Below are 5,945 nucleotides of genomic sequence, written 5' to 3'. Positions count from 1 at the left end.
GCAGCTCTGAGTGGACACTAGATTTCCCGATAACACCTAGAGAAAAGTTTGACACCGGAAAGACTCACAGAGCATCCTCTCCTCTATATCTTATCCATAGTGATCTCATGGGGCCTTTCCCTCATCGTTCCATCAACAAAGCAAGGTATGTGTTTACATTTATTGATGATTTCTCACGGTATACTTGGGTGTATCTTCTCAGGGCCAAATCTAAAGTTTTTGCGCACTTTGAAGATTTCAAAGCACTAGTTGAGACACAGTCAGAGAGAAAGATCAAAGCCCTCCGTATAGACAATGGGGGGGAATATGTTAACACAGAACTTCAGAACCTTTGCCTTCAGTCTGGCATACAGTTGCAGCACACAGTTCCATACACTTCTCAACAGAACAGAGTTGCTGAGAGAAAGAACCAATCTCTCAAAGAGATGGCTTCCTACACACTGCATGCTAAGTAACTACCTCATAAGCTATGGGCTGAAGCACTTAATTGTGCTAACTACATCCAGAACATATCTCCTCATAGATCTGTCAAAGATCAGACCCCCTTTGAGGCTTGGAGCGGCACTAAACCGGAGGTCACCCACTTCTGTGTTTTCAACTCCCGAGCATAGGCTGGGATCCCCTTTGAAAAGATGAAAGCTCTTGATCCACAGAGCATTGAGTGCATCTTTGTTGGATACCCTGATGGTGTGAAGGGATACCGACTCCTGATTTCCTCTACGGACAAGCTCATCATTGAGCGAAGTGTCAAATTTGAGGAAAGTCTCTCACATGCACCTCAATTGCCACATGCAGACACCTTTTATCTACCTCATGTCCAAGATGATGACTTAGTACACTCAGATGCAGATACAGAGCATGCAGATGTTGAGGTAGAGCATGCAGATGCAAAGACAAAGTCTTCAGATACAAATCCATTGCATGCATATGATGATCCACATCCAAGCCCAGATCGGGCTTCCAGCAATGAATCAACTTCCCCTGTCATAAATCAGAGAACAAGGAGCTTAAGTGAGATATATGCACAAGACCACCTAGCTGCTAGAAATGGTCTTGTGGGGGATAATTCTGATCCGCGGAGGACTAGCTCAAAGTTTATTGAGCCTCCTCTTGCCCTCACTACTACTAAACCAATGACATCTCGGCATTTTTATTTGGTTCAATATTCTGATCCGTAGTCTTATGCTGAGGCTATTGGGCATCCCTCTTGGGAATCCGACATGGAGGAGGAGTATAACTCCCTCCTCGAGAACCAGACCTGGGATCTAGTCCCTCTTCCTTTAGGAAGGAAAATTTTCTGATGCAAATGGGTCTACAGGACCAAGAGTGCTGCAGATGGGAAAATCACCAGACAGAAAGCTAGGTTAGTAGCCAAAGGCTTCCAGTAAGTGCATGGCATTGATTATGATGAGACCTTTGCTCCAGTAGCAAATATGGATTCCATATGCCTTGCACTTGCAATTGTGGTTGCCCATGGGTGGGAAGTATATCATATGGATATAAAGAATGCCCTTCTTCATGGAGACCTATCTGAGGAAATCTACATGGAGCAGCCACATGGTTTCATTCAGGATTCATCTTTGGTCTGCAGACTGAAGAAGTCTCTCTACGGCCTTAAGCAGGCCCCGAGAACTTTGTATGTGAAGATGGATTATTTTCTCTTATCACAAAACTTCGAAAGATGTAAGTATAATCTGAATGTTTACATGTTCCGGACACATGATTCTCTTCTTATCTTAGTTTTGTATGTGGATGATCTCCTGATCACCGGTAGCTCGGCTTCAACCATTACTGCAGTCAAGAGGGCCTTGCATGATAGGTTCTTGATGACGAACATGGGTCCATTACACTTCTTTCTTGGTCTTGAGATCAGTCAGCATGCCACAAGCATCAAACTCTCTTAGGCTAAGTATGCACGGGATCTCCCCGAGAGATTTCACATGACTGACTGCAAGCCAGCACCAACTCCATTTTTGTCTGGGGTTCGCCTTAAGGATGGAGGTGACACTCCATTAGTTGACAATACTCTCTATCGACAGCTAGTGGGGAGCTTACTGTACCTCACCCACTCCAGACCAGATCTCTCATATGCAGTAGGGACAGTTTCCATATACATGCAGGAGCCACATGAGCTACACTGGAATGCTGCCAAGCACATCCTCTGATATGTGCAGGGCACCATCACCTTCGGGATTTACTATGTAGTAGGAACTGCATTGAATCTCCTTGGCTTCAAAAATTCTAATTGGGCGGGCGACAGCATTGATCGCAAGTCCAGCTTTGGATATTCACTCAGTCTAGGGTCTAGCCCTATCTGTTGGTCGAGCAAGAAGCAGGTTGCTATTGCTCTCTCTTCAACTGAGGCTGAGTATAGAGGAGTAGTCAACATCACCATTCAAGCTCTGTGGCTACAACACTTCCTCACTAAGTTGGGGGTCCAGTTCCACCAGCTCACTATCATCTGGTGTGACAAATAGAGCACTCTCAAATTTTACAGGGATCCATACAGCGGCAGCAGACGAATCACATAGAGATCCATATGCACTACATCAGAGACTTAGTACATGATCGGGTCATTGATTTTCAGTTCTGTCCTTCAGCAGAATAGACTGTAGACATCTTCACCAAGACATTCACTGAGCATAAGTTTCACTCTCTGCGCGATCATCTTGGAGTGAAGGACATAGTTGCTTAGCAACTATCTTTTCTTCCTCTTTTATTTTGATTGCATTATATTTTGAGGGCGGGGGGGGGGGGGCGGGGTTCCCACGAGGTTTTCCTTCTTTCCTCAATTTTAGTGCAAGTTGCATTGTATTTTGGGTGACCTTTGCCCTTAGTCGCTAGGGCCCATTTTCTATTTTTCCCCATAGTGGTGTTCAGGGGGTTGTTGGAGGTACTACACACCTAGGACCTTCATTACTGGCACATGCAGACACTTAGTTAGAGCATTCACTGACATGCAAGGCTTCAACATTGGAATATTCACCAGATTGGTGCCTTTGACTATCCATGCATGCATGGGACTACATGCAAGATCCTTTCTACATGATTTACTCCCTGATTTGCTCCTCCTTTCACTCCGCAACTGGCTAGTTCTCTCTGGAACTTGTTGTGGGACTACATGCAAGATCCTTTCTGCATGATTTACTCCCTGATTTGCTCCTCCTTTCACTCCGCAACTGGCTAGTTCTCTCCGGAACTTGTTGTAGGTGTCGAGTCCTCTCATTGATCACCACTATGGCGCATTACCTTGGGATATTCACCCAGTAATGCTATATCATGAGCATTGTAACCTATTTTCTGAATCAATCATTCTTTTTGGTTTTTTCGATTCTTTTAGTGTTTTTGCTCTGCAAAGCTATGTGTTCAACCTTTACTAGCTAAATTCATTTGTGCAGGTTTTCTAACACTTTTACACTAGATGCAATCAAAGGGATCGATCAACTTCTCAACTCGTTGCCTCTCCTTTTGGTGTTTTAAAAGATATAATTTTTTCTAATCAACATGAAATCCTTAGATGGAAATCTTTCCTGAGCTCTCGATCAAATCACCAAAGAAACATTAGAACTCTTTTTCTCCATAAAATAGTATGGCCATGTGGCCTTTCAACATAATCCGACGTGATAGCTTCCATGAACCAAGGCAATCAACGCGTCCCTGCAATAAATTTGAAAGCAGTGTTCTTGATCTAGAAATTAATTGACGTGGAAAACCCTGTAATGATTTTTTTTTTTTTAAGAACGAAAAACCTTCTACAGATATAGATCTGGTCCACCAACTGGTTGCGGAAAATAGAAAATAGGAGACCAACTAAGGTGATATTAAATACCACTGAAAATGGAAACGCAGGTTAGGGTAAGAATGAATCCCACCTAAATTCCTTGCATAGAACCCTCAGGTTGGCTGGCAGAATGCATAGCTCTGATATCACTGTAATACCCCGAACAACGAAATAATCAACCAATCTAGCACATCTAGGTGTTCTAACTAATAATTGCAATCAAAACACTGAACACAATGGGATCTGAAAATGCAGCGTTTATTTATATTAATAACTAAAGGAATGGTAGATGCCCATACAATAAATTTCAAGCCCCTACAATGGCATGCATTGTTTCTTATCAAAATGAGAAGAAAAATGCAATTAAACACAATCATGAACCCTAGATGGATCGACCAGACAGAATAACACCCACGGGGTTTTCATCCCTGGGATCAAACTCGAACGAGCCACGCCAAGTTCTCAAGAAAAACACAAGAAGATAAATAAACTCGAATGAATCAAATGTAAAGACCCTATTTTATTATTTTCCCTCAAAAACTAAAGACAAATACCATGGGCTGATACCATGGCAAAATACTACGGTAAATACCATGGACAGATTCCGTCCATTTTGACCAAATCAAGAAAGGGAATATTAGAGTCTCTTTAAGACGATCCATATTCTCATATACCAGAGCAAGAAAATATGCAGGAATACGCTAATTCTTCATAGAAAGATTTTTTCAATAATGCCTTCTCAAATATTTTTAACAAATTTGTCCTAAAAATACTATAGCTACAGATTTAGAAATGATTCTCCCTTTACTTATTATTATTATTAACCACCCAAACCCTTATGTATCCAAATAAATATTAAACCCAAACTGAAAAGAAATAAAATCCTTATAAACCCTTATAACTCCAAATTAAATAAAAATCAAAGTGTTTCTATTTATTTATAAATATGATTTTTCAAGATTTATAACCCCTTTTTTTTCTATATATGTGAGAAAAATATTTCAAGTTCTCCCCACCCAAAAATAAAAATAAAAATAAAAAATCAACGTCCAATGGTAGTCAAACTAACTGCACCCCTCGGTTGACTGAGATGCGTCACCCGCTTCCAATTGCTCCACATTGATCAGCGGATCACTCTGCCTGATCACCCAATCATACAAGGGATCTCTTTTGAGACGTCAACTTTGGCTTCACTTTCCACAACGTATGCTAACGGGCCACGACTTATGTGCTCCCTGGATGATGATATTTTTGAAGGAATTTGTGGCACTTTGGTTCTGAACTCTCGCTCCACCACGAGAGAGAGAGATCACAACTCAAGCATATACAATTGATCTCTTTGTAAAATGCTCCATCTGGCACCAAAAGCAGTTCTCAATTGCTCTGTAATTATATCGCTCCAAATAGGAATCTCGACAATCACAACCCTTTTGACTCTCTTTTGGCACCAAGGAGGAGTATTCAACTTGCCAATTTTACTTGCAATTTTTTCAAGTCTAGAAGATTTGGATCATAGCACAAGGAAAAGCTCCAAAGCTTGTATTCAAATTTTTGTACACAACCCTCCTAGACAAGAATAATCAAACTCGATCCATTGGATAGAAAGAATAATCCCTTCACCCGTCAGTATGTTCAGATCTGCAGGTTTGCGAGACCTTATATCGATGGTGGACCCCTTGGATTTGAGTTCTTGTGTGATTGACGTGCGGACTGAGTCGTGATCACCAACCCCATCACTTGGATCATTGCCAGAAATAATGACGATGACTACGCTGATGGACTCGTCCTTCACAACATGCAAATTTGTCTTAATTTATGGGACTGGCCATTCAACCTTTTAATATTTTGATATGCTTCATAAAATTATTAGATCATAGCAGAGATCCTAAATAACGATGAATGCACTTCATCTTCTTGGAGTCAATGGTTTTAATAAAATTCTGCCACAACTCACAGATTCAATTAAACTAAACTAGCCCTTCATGCAAGAAATTCGACTCCAATAGCATTCATAAATTCGGCCTCATATTAGGAGTAGAGATTGGATTTAACTTTTTAGCAAAGGAATCAATTTTCCCTGCTAATTACGGTTTTAATGGTTTCAGTTTCATCAATTGCCCAACAATAACCAAAATTTTCTCAACTAGGGCCTCATATTAGGAGT

Source organism: Pinus tabuliformis, chromosome 8 (assembly GCF_031772625.1).
Source record: "Pinus tabuliformis cultivar Carrire ecotype Pingquan chromosome 8, CPIR1, whole genome shotgun sequence".
Lineage (NCBI taxonomy): Eukaryota > Viridiplantae > Streptophyta > Pinopsida > Pinales > Pinaceae > Pinus > Pinus tabuliformis.
Note: the sequence above shows the minus strand (reverse complement) of the source record.